The sequence below is a fragment of the Danio rerio genome, chromosome 22, assembly GCF_052040795.2.
Source record: "Danio rerio strain M-AB ecotype USA chromosome 22, GRCz13ab, whole genome shotgun sequence".
Classification (NCBI taxonomy): domain Eukaryota; kingdom Metazoa; phylum Chordata; class Actinopteri; order Cypriniformes; family Danionidae; genus Danio; species Danio rerio.
In genome coordinates this window covers 27,092,587-27,116,517 of record NC_141042.1, presented here as the reverse complement: position 1 = coordinate 27,116,517, position 23,931 = coordinate 27,092,587, and the positions used below count along the sequence as shown (strand labels likewise).

The 23,931-nt window shown below is 35.8% G+C and overlaps 1 protein-coding gene across 1 annotated transcript in view; it reads right to left on the bottom strand.

The window, feature by feature from the left end:
- Positions 1-21,497, bottom strand: part of vasna (vasorin a) — a 32,662-nt gene extending 11,165 nt beyond the window's left edge. The window contains 1 exon segment of the mRNA NM_001326685.1: positions 21,323-21,497. The gene's annotated coding sequence lies outside the window, so the exon portion shown is untranslated.
- Positions 21,498-23,931: the final 2,434 nt, after the last annotated feature.

The following is a 23,931-nucleotide window of genomic DNA, read 5'->3' as shown; positions in this document are numbered from 1 at the left end:
AGATAACCATAATTAGATGCACTTAACAAGTAGTTTCAGCGGTAGTGTTCATACAAACTCACACACTTCCCATCTTCCAGACAAAGACACTCTCAAACACACACACACAAAAGACACTAAAAGGTGGAGAATGCCTTAAACAGGATTAGGTGCAATAAAGGTGCACCATCCAGCCTCAGCTTTGCCCAGAGGCAGCAGGCAGTTCATGTTACAGTCTACTCTGTGTGCATGTGTGCACCTGCTAGTCAAGTACATCCACTGAGATTCTGCATTTCTGAGTGAAATGTGAGAAACTTAACAAGACAAAAGACCAAAGTAGACCAACTTACACATGCCGCTGACACACGCCAGCCTGTCATATACTGTTACAAAGGTGACTGCCTGCCTATCTATCTATCTATCTATCTATCTATCTATCTATCTATCTATCTATCTATCTATCTATCTATCTATCTATCTATCTATCTATCTATCTATCTATCTGTCTGTCTGTCTGTCTGTCTGTCTGTCTGTCTGTCTGTCTGTCTGTCTGTCTGTCTGTCTGTCTGTCTGTCTGTCCGGCCCGCCCGTGCATTCGCCCATCTATACTTTGTCTGTCTTTTTGTCTGTCTTTCTATCTATCTATTTTTTCTATCTCTTTTTTGTCTGTTCATCCATCTGTCCATCCGTCCATTTTTCTGTCTATCTTTGGCTGTTTGTTCATCCATCCATCCAGCCATCCATTTATTTTTTGTCAGTCCATCCATCAGTCTGTCATTTTGTCTGTCTGTCCATTCATCCATTAATCTTTTTGTCTATCTATTTCTATCTGTCTATTTTCTATCTCTTTTTTGTATGTTCATCCATCTGTCCGTCCATCCTTCTGTCTGTCTTTTTGTCTGTCTGTCCATCCATCCATCCATCAATATTTTTGTCCAACTGTCTTTCTATATATCTGTCTGTATTTTGTCTGTTTGTCCATCTGACTGTCCATCCGTTTATTCCTATGTCATTCTGTTCATCCATCTGTCTGTCTGTGGGTTCATTCATTCATCCAGCCACCCATCCATCTTTTTGCCTGTCTTTCCATCCATCCTTGAATCTTTTTGTCCATCTGTCTTTATATCTATCTGTCTATCTATCTTTTTTGTCTGTTCGTACATCTGTCTGTTTGTCTATGTATTTATCTACACAGTGCATCTAGAAAGTATTCATAGCTCTTCACTTTTTCCACAGTTTTTTATGTTACAACCTTTATCCAAAATTAATTAAATTCATTTATTTCCTTGTATAGACAGGTGGATGCCTTTTCAAATCATGCCCAATCAACTGAATTTACCACAGGTGACCTCCAGTTAAGCTGCTGAAACATCTCAAGAATGATCAGTGGAAACAGAATGTACCTAAGCTCAATTTAGAGCTTCAAGCTAAAGCCTTTGAATACTTATGAACGTGATTTTTCAGCTTTTTTATTTTTATTAAATTTACAATTTACAATTAAAAAAAAAAAAAAAAACACATTGTCATTATGGGGTATTGTGTGTAGAATTTTAAAGAAATAAATGAATTGAATGCTTTTTGGAATAAGGCTGTAACATAAAAAAAAATGTGGGGGGAAAAAGTGAAGCGCTATGAATACTTTCCAAAATGCACTGTCTGTCTATATTTTTGTCCATCAATCCATCAGTCTGTCTCTGTCTATCTGTCTTATTGTCTGTCTGTTTATCTATCCATCTATCTACCTTTTAGTCTATCTACCTGTCTGTCTGTCTGTCCGTCTGTGTCTTTCTATCTTTTTGTCTGTCTCTGTCTGTCTGTTTGTACAAAATACATATCATTGGGATGTTGAAAACATCACTAGTGAACTGGCAAATCATTGGCTGATCTTTATTCTTTTCATAACTGTAGTGAAAGTCAAGATTCACCTGCAAAGTCCAAGGCTAATTCACATGAATTGAGAAATGTTTCGAAAATATGCCTGACAGTTTATGTATAAAAACTAAATCAACTATTATGCATTCAATGACTTGATGAGTAGATGTTTTAAGGGGTTGAACAATTGCACAGAGAACTATATAATATGTTTTGAGCAACATGACATTAGCAATTAATAATGTAATACATTTAAATAGTTGCCTGAATGTAATAAAGCAAACACAACTTTTTCAAAACAACAAGAAACTGCTTCTATGATGCACACAAGTGATGTGAAGATTGAAGAAGTGGTTTTTAAAAATGTCATTTATAATGTAAGAAATGGACCAAAGCGACTGAGAAAAACTATAGCATGCCTGGCACGAGAGGTATTTTTAGATGGGTGTGTTTAAGAAGGATGTCATTCTGGCGTTCTTAGCTTCCTTTTGTGCTGCACATTTCTTTCTGAAGGGCTGCATTTGAAGGAAGAGCGCATTTGCTGCTGGATTAGCTGTAATGGTGCTGCTGCTATGTCTAACATGCTGTCGGGTAGCATAATCTGCAGCCATGACATTGTGCGCACATAACTCACATTCACTCTGGGGCTTTCTATGTATGACAGATTAGTACAAAATATTTTACAATAAAAATATCTGGACATTAATTAATTTATTTGTGAAACTAAATCTGAATGAGATATCAAAAGGATCTTTTTCCTATAAATCAAAACATAAGATTAAGTCATATTCTCTAATATTGTAAATGTTATGAATTCATACGCTTATGCTGTAAAAAGTTGTATGAGCAGATTTTAAAGGAACCCATTATGCCCCTATTTACAGGATGTAAATAAGTCTCTGCTATACACAATTAGTCTATAACACTTTGAAACTGCCCCTTTGAGTCTTTAATCTTAATTGTGCAATTTTAGTGACTGTCGCTTTAAATTTAAATGAGATCGTGCTCTTTTTAAAAAAAGGACAGAGCTACAGATGCCAATGTGTCAGCATAGTGGCAGATTCAAAAACAAGACTGACTTCCTTTGCTAATGAGGGAGAGCTCATCACTAAAGGGCAAGGCATTCCCCCCTCAGATGACACATACAAAGGGAAAATGTCAATTAAAGTATTTCAGATTTTATTTTATGAATAAGTATGATTATAAAAAAAAAAATCTAATTTCTAAATTTTTACCATTACAAGCTGGTTATATCAACAGACTGTTGCCACACAAATGTGTTTAAACCCCTTATAAACATGACTTTTTTTCATAATAGGTCCCCTTTAATGGTGGTTTATATTATTTATATATCATGAAAGCATCTGTCACTTTTCATTGTAACTCCATGCAAAAAAGGCATAAAAATGGTGCTCAAATATTGTGACCTGGTCTTATGTCGCACCACTAAATATGCTCAACCAGTCATTATGCACTGCTAAGAGCTTAATTTTGACAATGAATGGCAGAGGAAAGTAGTTCCTCATAAAAAAATGATTTTTAGACTCTCCGTGTTTGATGTTCTTATTTATATTCACAATTATGCCATCAAGCTGTCGTTAAACCTATCTATCTATCTATCTATCTATCTATCTATCTATCTATCTATCTATCTATCTATCTATCTATCTATCTATCTATCTATCTATCTATCTATCTATTTATCTATCTATATATATATATATATATATATATATATATATATATATATATATATATATATATATATATTGTACCAAAAATAGATTCATTTTATTATAATTTTACTGTTTCAATAAAGGACAAACTATACTTGAAACATTTTGTGATAAATGAAAAGAGAGTCAGAGAACTGCTTGTTCTTGACAGTGTGTCTTTCTGCAGGTTTAGTCCTTTCTAGTTTTTTCTTAACTATTGTTTTTTGGCTTCCCTTTACATGAAATCCATGTGTAACAATAACAGCTTTCTCCTTGACATCTCTCATAGAAAAACAAACAAACTCACACCACACGCACATATTTATTTGACCAACTCAACATTTGCACACCTGCTAAACACATTCGAGCAGCAAGTTATTCAAGTTAGCACGTTCCATATTGTCATTCGGTCTACTGCAGTGCAGTACGCAACATGCTGGGTGTCAGGTGAAACACTTTTTGGGCTCGATGCCACAGATCATAATACCATGAGTCATTTGCAAGTACACAGATTGTAGGCGCTAGTGTCAGTCACCAGTCAAAACCCCGAGTGCTAATGATGTTTACCATTGGTTTAGTGTCAAAGAGTTCAGCAGGTGTCGTCACGTGTTCATTCACACTGCACAGGTGTAAAACGCCAGTGCAAAACTCAGAAACTATTGCATTCAAAACAGTCATACCGTACCATAATTAAACTACCATCCATCATAATAATTCAAATTTGCAATGAGGTTGCCATTTATATTATTGTTTTTGTTTTTAAAATGCAGTTTTGTTACAGTTATGTCTGGTGTTCACACTAACTAGCATCTTTGAACTGTGAAAACCAAGTGTTTTGAAATATTAATGCGTATCATTCCCTGATTCGTCAAGCTACACTCACATAACCATTGCTCAACTAAAAAAAAAAGCAATAATAAATGTCTGCAAAATATATGCATGCCCAGTTAGTGCAAATTGTCAAGTATCACATGTTTTACACTGTACAGTGTGGTCAAAATCATATTTATGAAATGGAGTAAAAACACAAGGCTGAACGAGGAGAGTTTTCATTCATTTTGCAATATTGAGTAGTGTAAACGCAGCATAAAATGTGGATTGTTTTATTAGAACAAACTAAATTAAAGCATAAAAATGAATGTGTCAAAAATGATCTGAATGTGAAAGAGAAGTGGACTGAAATAAACTGAAACAATACAGCACTGAGGTTCATTCTTCGTACTTGGATTACTCAACTAGCTGGATTACTCAATTAGCTGGATTTGGTTATTGACGATTTGACACAATCCAGGATTGTTTCATTCTTCAAAACTTATCCGAGTGTTGTTGCAATAGCAACAGTTTGGGTAGCTCAAACCTAACAAACACATTTCATATAAACAGGATTAGATCAGGCATTTTCAAGCAAAGGTAATACTAAGTATGTACCAAATTCTGATATCTTTGTATGGTACTAGTCATTTACACATGGGAAAATAGTATTTTTTTTTTAATTATATATTTAGCTATGAAGTAAAAAAAGATAAACATTTAATAGAATTTTAAAATATGGATAAATAAAACTGTCACAGGGTGATTCCCCCTAAGGAGTTCAAAGAAAACATTTTTAATATGAACTTATTAGATACAAATGCATACTATTTTAAGATACCAACCAGCTTTAGTCCAATTTGTGTATGATAATGGACATGCACAATATTCTACAGTTTTAAAAAAAAAATTAATAATTAATGCGGTCATGCACATGTTTTGACAGTTAATTGACTGTGATTTAATGCTTTGCAAAAGTTGTAGACTCTTTTACCGTTATCAAAATGCTTTTTTAATGCTAAATTAATTTATACAGCCAGTTATTCCTTACACCGATTAAGAAACTTGAATAGGCCCAGGCTATTATATTAAAGAAAATTAGCTCTAAATGTAAAACAATAACAATAAATAGCTAAATACTCCTGACACATTAAAGTATAAATATTAATCAGATGATGTCATCACACTGCTGTGCCGTCAGCCAATCTTTGTATTGCTTATCATGGTTTCAAGGATTGATAGAGCTGTTCTTCACAACACACGCAGCGATCTCAGATCAGTTCATCCAAACATTTTAAATGCGAACTTGTTTAAAGAACCAATAAGCCAGAGATCAATTATCTGGAATAAAAGATTCAGGATCTGCCAAATCATCTTAGTTTATTTAAGCGAGGTATGAAGAATGGACCCAAGAAAGCTTTTATCTGAAATAAGATATGAAATTATTGTGAACTGAATGGGAGCGAAAACTGTTTCACTAAATAATGTTAAATCAAGCAATACATTTCACAGAAAAGATTTAGATTACAAGTGATTTGAATCTGAATTTAATGTGAACAAGAAGTTTAACATGAATTTAATTGAACTGATCCACACAGAGGAAAAAACGTAACAGTTAACGTAAGAGTTAAACCATTCAGTGACTGCATGGAAAGGACTCAAGAAGAAGAAGAAGAAGAAGAAGAAGAAGAAGTGACCAATGTGAATGAAAAGTTAAGTGATTTATATTGAAATTAAATTAAATAACATTTAAATGTGAATTAAATTAAAAAGTGAGTGGGAGAGATAATGGCTTTGTTTGAAAAACATTTGCATACAGCAAAATCAGGAAAGTTAAGCAGATTGAATTGATTTTGATTAGAATTCAAATTAAATGTGAACCCAACGTGTAACATGAATAGACCTGAACTCAGCTAGGCAGAAAGACAACCAACATTAAATCAAAATAAGCTACAAAATGACTGCAAATAGTTCTTAAAAATGGCTGCACTGAAAGCAATAACTTATTAGAATCAAATCCAATTAAAGGTAAACTAGATAAAGTTGAAGTCTAAACTATTAGCCCCCTTGTATTATTAGCCCCTGTTTATTTTTTCCCCAATTTCTGTTTAACGGAGAGAAGATTTTTTTTCAACACATTTCAAAACATAAAAGTTTTAATAACTCATTTTTAATAACTGATTTATTTTATCTTTGCCATGATGACAGTAAATCATATTTGACGAGATATTTTTAAGGCACTTCTATATAGCTTAACTTGAAGCTGTATAGAATTTATTTAAAGGCTAAACTATGTTAATTAGGTTAACTAGGCAGGATAAATAACGATGGTTTATTCTGTAGACTATCGAAAAAAATAGCTTAAAGGGGCTAATAATTTTGTCCTTAAAATGGTGTTTTAAAAAATTAAAACTGCTTTTATTCTAGCCAAAATAAAACAAATAAGACTTTCTCCAGAAGAAAAAATCTCAGACATACTGTGAAAATGTCCTTGCTCTGTTAAACATCATTTGGGAAATATTTTAAAAAGAAAAATAAATTTAAAGAGGGGCTAATAATTCTGACTTCAACTGTATTTCATAGTTCCAATAAATATGAAAATAGGAATTAAAAGTTGATAATTGAATTTGATTGAATAGAGCATAAGAAAGAGTGTAGGAAATATCTCCCAGCTGGGACGTGCTGGAACAAATCGGCCCACCGCCCCCTTGTTGCCCCGCAGGGGGTGTCCTGTCTTCTGACCAGCTGTGTTTTCAGCTGTTTGTCAGGGGCTCTACAGACCAAATCTAAAAGCACTAATTCAAGCACATCTGAAATATAGAACCACTATGCACAATATCTGTCATAAATCAAATAATCACATTTGTGATACTGAGCATATGATCTCTTCGGTTGAAAAGGTCAGATTTTCTCGCTTCCACTGAAACACAAGAAGCTCTTCAGATGATCGTCAGGTTTTATACATGTTATATTTTATACAAAATTCTACTAAAGACTGTGTGTGTGTGTCGGCACAAGTACAGTTTGTTTTTGGCTTTATATTTGTATTGCAGACCATGTAAACAGTGTTCAAATTCCATCATTAGCACTAGAGTTGCACTGAATTTGGTTGATTTTCGTCAATACAGATATTCAATAATTACCAAATACTGATAAATAGTCCAATAAATACACATATTTTATACATTTTTCTGAACTTGATTAAACGCAAACAAGTACAGACGACAACAGATACCTTAAAACCTTGCAGAAAATGAAAAAATTAGATCTTTTTTTTCCCAAAAAATTTACAAATTGCAATTCTGAACTCGTAAACGGGAAGTTGCTGATACTTTTATTTCAGTATGTTGATGTACTTCCAACTGAAAGTGAATATTGAGTAGGGGGCGGGGCTTTCTTTTTGCACATCATTTTCTCTTCTAGCTAATTAATGCTAAGAGGGGCATGTTTACTTATATTTAAATTAGTTTCTTTGACAGGGACATGCACAACAATACAATGACCTCGAAAGAAAACGTGTTTTCAACCCAGGTTAAATGAAGATGACAGCTAAATTTTAGAGAAGCAAGAACAATGTACTAGTGGCTACGACTTCTTGCAGTTTGTGTGTTCGCCGTGTACATTTTTTGGCAATCTCAAATATGTTACTGGGGACATTTTATCATACCTGCCAATTACAAGGCCGCTATGTACATTTCAACGTACTACTACAAGTGTTTCTGAGGCGTAACTTGCAGTTATTGAGATCCCATTGATTGAACCATGTGAGATGTCACAACGTCATGTTGTTTGCAAGAATACTTTCTAGATTACATTTTCAGCAAATGTTTTCAAGCGTTTTCTCCAATTTTATCCACATCCTATTCATGATAGATAACTATGTTCATTTAAGCAACCCCACTCGCTGACTTCTTTTTCCGTTTTATCGATAGTTAGCCTACTTGTAGGGCTGGGCAGTATATCGAGTTCTGGGCAGTATATCAACATGATTCCCCAACGCGATGCAGGATTATCCAACATCTTTCATATCGATCTGGTGTAAGACCACATGTGCGCATTCTGGAAGAAACAGACCAGTCTAAGGTAGCTCGCGGGCTCCACTTGCACACCTAAGCACATGCGCAAATTAATGATTCACTCCCTGAGTCACACAAAAGATTTGTTCAAAATGAACAAAACGTTCAAGAACAACCCCCCCTTAACTACACACGACATGAAGGAAAACGCAGTGCTGGTGTTGTATTAAAATCTGACTCCCCAGACAAATTTGACTCCCCCTCGCATGTACGCGCATTACACAGCGTCTGCAGTTGTCACAGCAGTTTATCAGAAACCTTTTATCGATCATTTCTTCCGCAATTGACAGCAAAAACGTATGTAGAAGCCTTGTCAAATTGTCAAACAGCATCTGAATGTGTTTAAAAGAATTAAAAACACCAAAATGGGATGAATTTAAACCGCATTTTGAAAGTGAAACCACCTCATATTCACTGATTATAAGTTTAGAATTTATTACATGATGGTCTCTTCTTTACATTTACGTTATAACACATTTAGCTCTGCTTTCTGGTCTGTTATTGCATATTGACTTCAATTCCGATTATATTCTAATCATTATATTTATTTATTTTTATTTATTTATTTATTTATTTATTTATTCTGTTTAATTCATTTATTTATTTTTGCCTCTTAACTAGAAGGCATGATTTGATTTGTGTGTGGCTAGTGTACAAACGGTTGGTGATTTAAACGATTATTAAAACCTATTGTCTACCAAACATTTCTTTTTCTATTTTAATATCTAGCTGTTAGCTACTCTTTTAACAAATAACAATATAAGAATGATAATTATAATGATGAATATAACAGGGAGGGAAACCCCTGTGTTTGAATTTTTATTCTGCTTAAAATCTGTTTAATAAAGTTTTAATAAAGGCTTTGACTCTCAAGTAACCATTTATGGCACAATACCATGTATATATATCGTTTACTGTCATTTCTCCTAAAAATACAGAGATATGATTTTCACCCAGCCTTACTCAGGGTCACCTCCTGTGGTTGCAATTAACAGTACAATGGCGAGTGTGTCAAGTATGAAAGCCTCCACAATTCGCAGCTGTACGTGCACAGTAGAGTAGGTGTTGACGTTAATAACTGGGATGGTTGGGTTTTGTTGTGGAGTAGGTATAGTAGTTCATAACTGTGACATTTGGGTTGGGGATAACTGTTTGGTTTAGGGTTGGGGAAGGTGTAGACATTAATAACTATAATGGTTAGGTTTAGGATTGGGGCAGTTGTAGATGTTAATAACTGTGATGGATAGAGCTCCATCTTGCAGACAACATAGTTTTTACACATGGGTCTCAGTAACTTCAAGTTGCGCCTCTAGTAGGGATGTAACGGTATTGTAAATACCGTCATACCGCAATATTAATTTTTTTCGATATTACCGAAGTCGCATGACTCGGTAAAACTATAGGTCTTCTGAGAAAATTTGCTCAGGCGAATGAAGCGAACGGGAGGTAACGAAAACTACAATTGCCATCAGCCCATGCTTGACCATCATCCCTTGCGGTCTGTTGTTGCTACAGATCCAGTAATGCGGAAATGGAGTGTGCTGCTAGAAGCGGGGATGAAAAGAGCTGGAAAACTCTAAAGCAGGTCGCACACCAGAAGCGCCGCTCGGCGCCGCGACACGGCGCGTACATGACAGATTAAAGTATCGCACACCAGACGCGCACATTCGAATGATATTTAACATGAAACTAATCAGATGGCGCTCTGTGGCGCGGCTGAAAAATGAACTGCGTCCTGAGCCGTCGCCGGGCGCCGCCGACAGCCGCCGGTGTGTGTATCCTGATAGAAACCTATGATTAGAATTCTAAAATACATGGCGCTGCGTGGCGCGCCGCCGAGCGTCGCTTCTGGTGTGCGACCTGCTTTACACGCACAGTTCAGTCCTGCATTATCTCCGTGTAAGTTCAGACTTCGCAAGTTTGATCAAGGCTGCAGTCTCTTCTTCTCAGTTTGATATGGAAAAGCAGATTATACCGAGGACACGGGTAAATCTTCAAAGGGAACCATGTAGCCTACTTTATAACTTCATTCACATCACCCTGGCTTCGTTGTTTCACTTTCTCAACAATAAAATGTAAACATGATTTAAGGAACTGCCTATTTTCATTTTAATATTAGCAACTTAGACAGCAGAAATGTTGAGGCGTCGTGCTGCATAAGATGAGCGTCATCTTCACTGTGTTGATATTTATAACAAAACGGAGCCGATAACAACTGCCTCCTTTCAATTTCAGTGAAAATACGAAACACACCCTCTCTTTTGCTGAGTATCAGTTTTAATAATCGATAATGGCCATTTTAAAAGTATAACATACAATAAGTTTATACATTATAGGAAATAAAGGCAAGCGATCAGTCAATATACAGAATGTACGTGGTTATATTAATCATTAACTTATCTTTGCGCTCAGCCAAAACACGTTACCTGAGAACAAGTAATAGATTCCAATGCCCAAAGTCAGGGAATATGTCGTTAGATAAAGACAACAAGATAAATGAAATATCCCGTTTAATAAATATAGTGAGATTAGATCCAGCGGGAGATGCTTGATGAGAAGTCCGACTAGCAGAGCTCTCATCTGGGTAGATGGGCTGAGTGAGTGATTAAATGTTGAATGTGATGAGTTTTCAACAATACTAAATTGAAACTTTATTGTTTTTACATGGTTTAATAATTTTTTGTTATTAAAATTGAAGTTCCTGTTTCAAAGCTTACAGATAGATGGCTAATTTGTATGTCATTGACACTTTTGGCACTTTTTTGGAGTATTTTCATAAGTTTTGTTTTTTCCTGTAAATGATTCAATAAATACCGTACCGTGACATTCATACCGAGGTATTACCGTACCGTGAAATTCTGATACCGTTACATCCCTAGCCTCTAGTACAAGTTACACCCCTGCCCAGTCGGCAGACAGACCCTACTGTACTGACCCACCCAGCTCCTTCCCTTAACCCAACCAATAGTGTTTTCAAAAGCAATCTAGAAAAGAAAAGCCATCACTGCCATATAGTGCTTTTACCACAATTTTAGACTGCTGTTTTAGGTTTCGTTTCACTTTTTTTCTGAAACTATCCTTTTCCAGATTCAAACCGCAAGCCTGCTCCGCCACCATCCAACAACATACCTGGCGAGCTACCAAGCAAACTGTCATGTCCCCAAACCCCACCACTAAACCTACCTCTTATTGGGGATGAGAAAATTGTACTCAAATGTACAAATGAGATGGTACAAATTAATATGAATTGACCACTAAATAAACAGTTGTGAATTGCCATAAAATAGCATTGGTTTCAACCTGCAGTCATCCAAACGATGGCTGCAGACAGTGGGTGGTTTGTATCTTTAATAAACTATGACAATTTGTATTCACTGAAAAGTAAGAATGATAAATAGGTCCATATGAAACAGTCCCTAGAAAGTGACATTGCGTCCTCAGTTTCGGGCTCAGGCACACTTTGCACTCACACTACAAGCATACTGCACCAAAGCCCAACCAAACCGCACTATGGCACACCTCTTCCAACCGGCCAGGGCTTGCCAACTGAACTGCGCCTGGGCCTGATTCGGAGCACTCACATATGTCAAACCAAGCGTAATATGCACCCAGGCATGGTTCGGATAGCCTAGTGTGAGTGCACTCTCAGAGCAATATAAAATGATGAACTTTTTATTATATACATATATCATCATATTCCACTGTCCGGAGTTACATAGCAGATCTATTTACATTCAGCAGCCCGTTAAATGAAATAAATGAGTGTCGGTTCAGCTTCAGTGATGATAAGGTATGCTGGAACAAGACCAAATCAGTTTCTCTGCCTGCCTGTCCCGACCTGTTCCTACTGGGGTTCACTAGAAGAACATTTACCTCCTTTGAAAGATGCGGTGCTTCCTTGTAATGTGTAGACATGGTGTAAGCGTGGCTACAGTAACTAAATACTAGAGTAGCCCTCCATCACTCTTCAGCACACTACTCTGTTTGTGTATGGTTGCAGCTCAGTGGAAAAACAATGAAAGAAATGCGTGCAGTGTATGTGCGTGCGTGTGTGTGTGTGTGTCTGTGTGTTTAAGTGTGTGCTTGTTTTAAAGGCTTATCTGATCGTATCCTGGCAGTCTGCTGATGAATTTATTCTGAGACAGTTCAATTGCTGCATTGATCGATTTAAGCGCGCAGGCAGAATTAATGTATTGGTGACCTCAGTGTGACTCCAGCAGTGTTCACAAGTTATTTGTGTGACTTTGCCGCGTGAATGTGCAGATGATTTAACCACTAATAACTTTGTCAATTCTGCCATCGTCCGCTCAATGTATCTCTGTCTTTCTTCTGTGCAACACCAAAAGTTTTTTGTAGTCAGTGGGATCTAATGTTGTTTATACACCATTGACTTTTATGCATAAACAGTTAACCGTTCTTAAAGAAAATGTTTGTGTTTTATGCAATTAAAAAAGTAGCTTTTTCATTTAGACAGAGACACTTTAAAGATAATATTAATTCTCTAAGTTCGGTTAGGTTGGTGCTTTATTTCATGAACAGATTATTATGTTTTCAAACATTTACATTAGAATATTAGCATTTTCATAATTTAGTTGCAAATCAAACTTCATGTATTGAGATACACTCAAAACATTTATTAATTATTGCTTAATTTAGGTTTAATTTAACATTACTTAACTACTCAATAATCATGTTTACCTAATTAATTAATTATTAATACTAAAATGTTTTCAAAAGTCACTAAAGCTGCATTAAAAGTTAAATTGTGAAATATTATTAGTATTAAAAATAACATTTCCCTTTAAATCTATTTTAAAATATGATATATGTGATCGCAAAGCTGAAAATAAACTTATGGTATCAAATAAAAATTCAGAAATCAACCAATAAACAAATCAGTAAACATTTAATCAGCGCTGAAATTTTTTATAGAGACAGTATACTGTGGGGGAAATAAGTATTGAACATGACACCATTTTTCCTAGAAAACATATTTCTAATGGGGCTGTTCACTTCAAATTTCCCCTAGACGTTGGTAGCAGCCAAAGAAATCCATATATGCAAAGATAATCTAACAAATCTAACAAATCAAAACAAATCTAATTAATTTACCAATTAAAATTTGCATAATAAATCCAAATGACGCACGGAAAAAGTATTGAACACATGAAGAAAGGGAGGTGTAGAAAGGAAGGGAAAGCCCAGACAGCAGCTGAAATCTCTTAGTAGTTCTTTAGCAACTCTCTGCCCTTCATCATTGTTAATTAATATTAGCTGCTTCAGTCCAACATCTACATTAGCAGGATGATAAAGATGAAACCAGGGTGGGCATTTCAGCAACACAACGATCCAAAACACAGCCAAGGAAACTCTCAAATGCAAAGAAAATCAAGCTGTAGAATGGCCCAGCCAATCATGTCACTTATTTACTTATTAAAAGATTTTGTGTCTTGTGAGCAACTTTGGATGTTGTTAAAGGTCAAAAGCATGTCACTTGTTGTTTAGTTAATGCCAATCGCTCAAAATCACTCAAATCTGTTGCAGAAGTAGTGACTGCCAAGAAAACAAACCCTCCTCCCTCTAAGACTGGGATTTGATTTTCCCTTGCTTTCTTAGTTCTTGAAGTGTTGTTAAGCAAGCAAAGAGTCGCAATACAAGTGTATAATACATGGAACAATGGAACACCATTCACATTTGGATCTTCCAAAAGAAAATACAAAATAAAGATCAGATTGGCTAGACGAAACCCACAGAACCGTCAAGACTTTTACATCATGTTAAAATCTGTAAAAAAAATCACACCTGAGCAATGCATGTGAGTTCATTCTCCATATGAGAGGTGTCTTAAACCTGATGACGTATGTACTGTATATATAACTTTGGCTCCACATTGATACAGTAAATCAGAATTCAAACTGACTTTCAGTACATTCTGATATTGTACTCAACATATATACTGTATAATGGCCAATTTAAAACACCACAGTGCTACTCAGCATTGTTTTCTTATGTTTTATATTTAAAATTTAAGATAGTTTACTTAATAAAGTAAAAGGAGAAACAGGTCATCTTTGATCAAACAGTCTCCTGAGAGCCTTCATTTGAAAGACGTTAGACGGATGTTTGCTGTTCTTGACTTGTGAAAACCTGAACACCACCCAGCAGACGCGGCCAAACGACACAACTCTCTGTCCTCAAGCGAATAACAAGATGTTACAGCTCACAGCCGGAAAGAAAAAAAAGTAAGAAAGTTGAAGAAGCATTTTTACTGCACCTAGGATGATTTATGTGCCGTGATGAAGTCTGCAGTTTAATCCCAAAAATAAAATAAATAACAATAAATAATGACTGTTTCCAAAGATGTTTCCTCAGCACTCCTTAGATTTTCTATAGGGCAACTGAATATTTAACCACCCTAAACTCATGCTATTGGCTGTGCCGTTGTTATGTGAAAAGATCTTACCCTTTTCAAATTTTAAAACTTGAAATAAGAATATTGTCATTTATCTGTGATTGTCATAGTGTTTTAGCGCAGCTGAAAGTCTAAAAATGCTTAGCTGTAAGTGCTTCTCTAAAGGCTGATTCATACTTCTTTGTCAAGTTTATGCGTATGGTCTGGCGGAGCCTTTGCGCAGTCGCATAGCCCTCGCCGTTTCTGACGCCAACATGCACCTCTAAAGAAATGTAACTACACGTCGTAACGATGTGTAGAGCAAGCTCTGTGATTGGTCGGCTTGGTACTAGTGACGAGCATGGGTAGTGCTGAGAGCCGCAAGCCTGAAAGAGCGAGTGTTTAGAAGTGTTGAGTCATGAGAAGGAGCTACGGATGAAAAACTATTGTTTTGTGTTTACCTTATGATTAAAGTTGGTGCAAGTCTGACGGTTCCCGCCTCTGAATGAGCGAGTTTTAGCTACTTGTAGCATTAAAAAAAACAAACACTCACAAAGAAACTCAACACAGAGGGACTTAAAGACCTACTGCTAGAAAGCATTTTGAAAGTGTTATTGCAGAGCAACACAAACAGTACACAGAAGTATATTGACACAGGGAAATAGGTGAGGGTCGCAGCAATCACTCGACGCACAAGTATAAATCAGCCTTAAGTGCCGGATTAATTAAAAAAAACAATGAGCGCTCATTTTGTGTAAAATGCACAATAAGCACCTCACTACGCATCTTACTGTAGTTTTAAAAAACTAAAACAAAGCTTTCGTTGACATGAACAGATTTTTAAAAAATGCTCACCTCAGGAAAATATAAATATTTACCAAATGATGTTTAACAGAGCAATTTTTCACAGTATTTCCTACAATATTTTTTCTTCTGGAGAAAGGCTTATTAGTTTTTTTTCGGCTAGAATAAAAGCAGCTTTAAACATCTTTAAACTTATTTTAATAGCTCAACATTATTAGCCCCCTTAAGCAATATATATTTTTGACAATGACTTGCCTAATTACCCTAATTACGCCTGTAAATGTCACTTTAAGGTTGAATACTAGTATCTTGATAATTATCTAATAAAAAATTATGTTCTGTCATCGTAGCAAAGATAAAAGAAATCAGTTATTAGAAATGAGTTATTGAATCTGTTATGTTTAGAAATGTCTTCTTTCCATTAAATAGAAATTTGGGTGGGGGGGATATAAAGGGTTACTAATAATAAGTCTGACTTCAACTGTAAATATACAGTTATTTTCCTCCCTGTAAATAAGGAAAGGGAAATAAATACATTAGAAAAAATATGAAACAAACTGTGCTTTAAGCATCTTCACTGTTGTTAGAAAAAACTTTAGCTACAAAAGTCCTTCAGTCAAGAGCGGTGAGTTTTCTCCTTTTGTTGTTTGATTAATAATAAAAACAGTCAGCAGCAGGAATATTGCACACTGTCACTTTCAGAGCAGTGAGCAGTTCAGATATGGTCTCTCTCTCAAATGTCTTTTGATGCTCAACTTTTTTTGTTTATTACAATAATAAGGGTTAATATGAATAATCACTATGCCGCGCTCTGACACAAATGTGCATGTATTTGAGCATTAAAGCGCTCGCATTAAGATGGTTTTAGCTGAGTGTGCTCTACTCGTCTCCGAGGCCAAGCACACACACACAACAGCATGCGCTCTTTCACGCTTTTTTCAAGAGTTCACACTTAGCTGATGATTGATAATAAAGCTAGTTTGGCGTGCTGTCCCGGGAGAGCGCCCTGAGCTTATAAGATCCTCGAGCCCTGGGCTCCCTCCCATTGCAAGGCGAGTCGGGAGTTTGAGCTCAGGTAGATCTCCATGACTCCCCCTCTTGCTTGTTGTAGCGAAGTGTCAGATATGGATGCTGAAAGGTGTACTCAGAGTTTAGCTAAAGTATTTGGATTAATTGTTTAGAGTGCTTGTTTTTGAACTGTGGGAGGAAACCGGAGGACATGGGGAAAACCCACGCGACCATGGGGAGAATGAGCAAACTCCGCACAGAAATGCCGTCTGGTTTGGAAAGAAATTAAACCAGGGGCATTCTTGCTGTGAGGCAACAGCGCTAATCGCTGGCCACCGTGACGCCCGTTTGAAAGGAGGGAAAGTAGGGTTGGGTGGGGGGGTTTCTTCAAGACGAAGATATTGAGATGAGAAAAGTCTGGTTATTTATAGTGAGTTAAGGATCGTCTGATAGGATAATCAGTCATTAGCTAAACTTGGAACAGCTGTGAACAATCATAAGCATGTGATCCTCTCGAAATTTGTTTATTAATAAACTTCACAAAAAAATTAATGATTCGAATGTACATCAATGAATGATGCGCATCCCGTGCTGAAAAAGTTACATTACAATACATGCTTTTAGTCATTTTTCACATGGAACTAAGCTTTGCAGAGCAACACAACTGGAAAGGGGGCGGTATTTAATGCAATAATCGTTTTTATCTCGATTATTATTTTTTTTTATAATCATGAGAAGCCAAAATCGAAAACGAATTTTTGATAAATTGCACAGCCCTATCTAACAGTATGTTGAGAAGAGAAATATTTGTATAGTTTTGTATAGTATTCATATAGTAGCATCTAATCTTATTCTTTCTAGCACTTCACAGACTTGCCATGCTTTATATGCATGTTTTTATTCCTTTGTTTCTTTTGGCATTGACTCTTGTCTTCACTTGGATCATGGTCAAACACACACGCACACACACACACACACACACACACACACGCACACACACGCACACGCACACACACACACACACACACACACACACACACACACACACACACACACACACACACACACAGCAGGGATTTACTCTAAACTGTGTTTTTACAAGTGGACGCCGTGGCAGAACATACATGAAATAAATCCTTAAAGATACAACATGAGCTTTTCCTCACTAGTTGTGCTTATGGGGAAGTGATTTTTAAAACCAGTAATTCAAACCAGTTAAATTGTTGGACGTACAACTTCTGAATGCCTGACATTAAAATAGTTTTCTGACATTAATAAGTTTGTATGTTGTTCCACTGTTCCATGTATAATACACTTGTATTGTGACTCTTTGTTTGCTAAACACTTCAAGAACTAAGAAACCAAGAGAAAATCAAATCTCAGTCTTAGTGGGAGGAGGAGGGTTTGTTTTTTTGGCAGTCACTACTTCTTCAACAGATTTGAGTGATTTTGAGCGATTGGCATAAACCAAACAACAAGTGACATGCTTTTGACCTTTAACAACAGCCAAAGTTGCACACAATACACAAAAGCTCCGATCTTTGGGTTTCTATAAGTAAATAATCATCAGATGTCAGACACTTGACTTTACCATGGACTAATTAAAGTCATTCTTCACTCAGCATCTGCAAACACTTATTCCAGATCGCTGTGCCTTAACGTTCATCATGGATTATTAACTACGACTGGGAAGCTTCTTCTGAGATACTCCCCTATTTAGTTGTCATGGTGGCATGACCCGAGCACTTATTAGCTGACCTTTGGGATTATTCCAAGCCTGGCCAGGGGGGGTTAAGCCTTCATCTTCAAATGCCCAGTATAACATCCTACCAACCCCTTTAATTAAATTGCTGAGACACAGAGTCAGGAATGTTTGCTTGTTCTCCTTCTGTATCTCTGGCTTTGCTTTTCTCATACGCTCATCCCTCCTTCATAGCCTGAGTGCCCCCTCAGTGTTTGCCTATCCCGAATGATGACTGGCTGTCTGCCAGCTGATCTCCAACTCAACCGAGAGGAACGTGTTAACATAAGTATTGCAGTTATTATCACACATTACATAAGGAATGGGGCCCAGATTACTAATGACGGATCGGATTTAACTCACAGCTGGTGCTTGGACTGCTTTGACGTCATTTATAAACAATATCTACGAAGCAAACAAATAATAACTTTGGTTTTCTGCTCCAAGGGTCAGTTGAGTGCACTACAAATGTGGTTGTGCAATACGTTGAAAATGCCTATATTAAAGGTTCATCAAAGTGTTCTCAAACATCACAGGCTCTTTAGAAGGGTGATGTACAGTATGTACAGTTCTTGAGTTGCTCATGTGGTTCTTTGGAGTTTAAAAAGTTTGTACATTTGGATCCTAAGGCAAGCATCCTGGGTTTCTGTCATTAAAATATATTTAATGTCATTTTTTAATGACTTGCTGAAAATTAAAAAGCAGACTTCACCCCTGGTTCTATAAAGAACCTTTTATATTTAAGTTTTCCATTAAACAAAATTGCAAAAACATTCTTTTGCTTACAAAAAAATATTCTTCACACTAATAAAAATGTGGTTCTTAGGGGAACCAATAATGCTCGCAGCCAAAAATCCCCTTCTGGAACATCTAATTTTGCTCAAAACTACATAACAGGTCATTTCACAGATGCTACACCTAATGTGTTTCAATAATCTAGTTGACATTTAAAGGTTAAGACCATTTCAACATCTCCTTCAGACCTCCTGCCAACCACTGAGCACAAGAAAGAGGCGTGCAGCTGAGGAGGATTTACAAAACTATTCAGAATCACACAAAAAAGAATGGCCAGAATCTCAGCATGCCACTCAACCCTTGCTCTAAAGTACTACTTGATAGAGTCCTGCACAAAAACCTTTCTCCCTGGAGTCTTTGAAGCGTGAAAATAATGGGTTTAAAAGCCAGAATAACTGAGTATAATCTCCTTTACACTGTGTGAATCTAAACTAATTTACACTACTTGTCAATTTTGGTGGGTAAGAATGTTGCACAATAATAAAATGAGCACAATCTGGCACATTCAAGCCGATCAAGAAATAGTCAATTTCATATAAGTTGTACAGGTCGAGAAAAAAAGCTGGGTTCGATTCAATCAATTTGTGTTGGAACAACTTGAAGCAATTAAATTAACTTATTCGTTTTTACAAATTGAAGTTGATTAAACTTAAATCAATTAGGCTGCCACAAAAACCCCTCAAGAATTGTGTTGTTATAGCTCTTTTTAATAAATAAGTAGATTGAACAAACAGCAAGTGCCATTTTATGAGTGTATGAACTTCAGTGCTAAGCAAAAATGCAGTCTCAATAATTATTTTCCATATTGAATGATAACTATATATTTTTCAATAAGAGTTGGTAATGTTTCCAGATTTAAAAGGGTACCCCAACAACGATTTAGAGAGTCCATTAAAGGGCATTACTTCTTTTCGGTTGAAATATTTTCTTTAATATCTCTAATATCAACACACTTTTAGATTCCCATTGTTGCACATTTCAGCTGTGTGATTGGCTCAAAAGTAAAAACGTACAGAGCTTATCATTCTTACTGACATACGCTTGCGATTCCATAAAATATTGTGATATTGCATTCATAAGCGACCAACAAAACGATACATAATACAATTTTTCATAATTTTTAATACAATAGAGATGCTAATACAAAAGTAATAGTTCTGACAGCAGTTTGATTGCGTTGCTGATGTTTTTTCTTGCGCAATAACGTCTATTTGTGCTCTATACACACAATTAGATTGACAGCACTTGTTTCTGTCCGACAGCCTCCAGTGAACTGAACTGTGGCAGATAATTTTTTTCCTCAGGTGAACGCGACTAACTTTCAAAGGAATAGTTCACCCTCCAAAAAAATGCTAATTTCCTTAATGTTTACTCACACTCGGATGGTTCTAAACCTTTGACGATTTGCTTAAGGTGAACAAAAAGCAAGTTATTCAAGAATGCCAGCAGCCATTTATAGTAGGAATAAAATACTATCAAAGTCAGTGGCGGAAATGCTGAAAAAAATAAAAACCTGTTTTGTGTTTAACAAAGAGACTCAAACAAGTTTGGAACAAGTGGATAATTTACATTTTATGGTAAACATTCAAAAATCCATATTGTTGTTTTATGACAGATGCGCATGGGTAATACCACCGCTCGTAAAGCGAGTCAATTCAATCCCCAACAAATCCTCCAACTCGCGCATGTAGCCTTTAACTACAATATTGTCTATAACAAGAGGTATTGTGCTTAAAGATTCTATTTCAAAGTCATAACTTACGATTTATTGCTTCACATTAACTTTAATTTCTTCGTTGTTTATGTTCTACCGGATAATGAGATAAGAGGAATCTTCAAAACTGGTTCACAAACAAACACATTCATCACCGAAGCAGCATTGCGCGTTATGGCATTGACTTGGCTTACCTGGTGCGAAGCTCGTAATTTTTAAAACAGACATTAAGCTGCAAGGAATAAAGCGGGGTTGTACTGCTACAAAACTGAAAGTAGGTTAAAACAAAGTTGTTTTTACTGTGTAAGTTTTCATTAAATGTTTAATGCAACCCATAATCTGTCTATTAAACATTTACTTTTCTTGATTACATTTAGAATATCAAGAAATAGTAGGGTAAATCATTGCACTGCTTACCTGTACAAAATACGAAACGTCAAGCAAGCGCGCGTTGTTTTATCCACAAGAGACAACGCTTGAAAGCTACTTCATTCCTTAAGCAGGAATCATTTCTCCTGAATGCAAGCTTTAACACATCACTGTTATATACAGAGTCTCCTGGTGCGTATAGGTTGCGTCCAGTCAGACGTCTGAACTTTAGGAACTCGATTGTGTTTTTTACTGAATGGCAGGAGCGCAACACCTCCGAGGTTTGGAAAGGAGGAGCAAAACGCTTGAATCAAGTTAACTCACCGTCGCCGGGCTGTGGTGACAAGGGGTATGTGCTGACTGATATAATAGCGTGTATACACTGAAAGCGTTGTTTGGCGATTTGGTATGAAATACAGTAGGCTAGTCTCTAAATCAGGGCTGGCCAAACTTTTTCATATATAGGGCCAAAAAAACAAATATCATTAAGTGCCGTGGGCCGAATATGAATATACCAAACTATATTACACTAAAGTTGCCTATATTATTGACATTTCAAAACAAGTATAAAACATTCATCTAAATTGTATTAACTAATGCAGTATAACTGTTTTAATTACTAAATTTGATATACTTAACTTTTTAATTCGTTTTTGTTCTGCTTAGTCTCTTATTTATCAGAGGTTACCACAGCAGAATGAACCATCAACTATTCCAGCATATGTTTTATGCAGAGGATGCCCTTCCAGTCACAAGGCAGTACTGTGAAACGGTCCGTGTACGTTTTGTTCATTTGTTTCCCATTTTCAAACGGAATAAAGGAAATGGAGAAAACGGCCGTTTTTCCGTTTTTCTTTTGCTCACGAGAAAACGAAAAAACGAGATTTTGGCTGGATTTTCGTTTTTTGGTTTAGGGTAGGAAAACGGATAAACGACTTTAAAATTCATTTTACACATGTAGGCGGTGCTGAAACGCCCACTTTCCTCTAATTGGTTAACCAAATCTGCGCTCGTGACGTCACCCTCAAAATAAAAGCCTTACACGCAGGCTTTTAATTATTATTATTTAATTATATATATAAACAAAGTTTACATATTCTATCATTTGAACCACACACAGTTAGCAGGCTTACATTCATTGCGTATGTATAAATTAAATAAAAACGTAAATCAGCAGTATTTTTAGACATTTGTCATTAAAATAAGGTCATAGTTCACTGCCAAACTTCTTGCTGCTGTGCACCTGATGCAGAGCAAAGATAGCCATTTCCGAGCAGCACCTGGTTTACATGATTGTTTCAGAGCAAGGGCTTTGTAATAATAATAATAATAATAATAATAATAATAATTATTATTATTATTATTATTATTATTATTATTATTATTATTATTATCAGTTACTAGTGTTTTTATTGTTTGGTGTGATTTTTTTCTTTTTAATAGTTGTTACCAGAACCAGAATAAGAACACTTTGGGCCCTGCTATAAAAACAAAGGGTACCATTTGTTTTCATTTATTTCTTCCTATTTTAATTATATATTGTAATTATTTATTTGATAATTAATACTATTTTATTGCAACGCCAAAGTAGGCCTGTCTTATTATTTTTTTTTATTATTAAATTTGCTGTTATTGTAGGCTAGATGGCAGGCTTTAAATATTTTAAATAACATTTACTCATAACCTTACTAATTCGAGAGCCGAACCTAAAAAAGTTTAAGTGCAATAAGCCTGTACAATAAAGGGAGCCGCAATGCATATTTCTAGCGCATTCTTTTACTCAACAATTATTGCTGGAATAATGAAATAAATTTCAAATTAACCAATTAAACACATTATAGTTGATAAAAAAATTGTCTAATAGTTCCGACAAACAGATGAGCTCGCTACATGTGCGTTGCGCTAATAATTTGACATTTGCTCTTCTTGAGAAAGTGCTACAGTGGGCCCTGCTATTTCACATATAAGGTTAGTGATACGCAGGCCCGGATTAAGAACTCAGGGGCCCCTGGGCACATTATCTTGTAAGGCCCCCTACCTGGCCGCACCCCTATAGTTGAATTTAAAAAATGAGAATAATATAATAATTTTTTAATAAAATGAATCTATAATTTGTTGCCCACATATTTAAATAAATGATAGGCCTATATAGTACATATGTATTTATAGTCTGCAAAGATTTAAATTATTTTTCAAAGCATTAAATAAAAATACTAATAAAACTACACACACACACACACATATGTATATATATATATATATATATATATATATATATTTTTTTTTTTTTTTTTTTTTTTTTTAAGGGTATTTTAATGTATTGCTTTTACAAACTTATAAAGCATATTATTGCCATGGCATATAACGCACAATGCTTCTCCAATCCAGTTCTATGAATCTGAGTTCTATGAATCTGAGTCTTTCATAATACAAACACTAATTTACTGTCTCTCTCCTCCTCTCCCTGTATTTTCTCTACTCTTCTCGTGATGAAGACTTGATTATAAACCTAAAAGTATCCGAAATCACACACACTATACCTCTTCTCTCCCCTCTCTCTCCTCTTCTGGGCCTTTCTCTCTCTCTCTCTCTCTCTCTCCCTTTCTGTCTGTCTCTCACACGATGAATCCAGTCCGCGCTGCGCTGCCGTTAGCCTC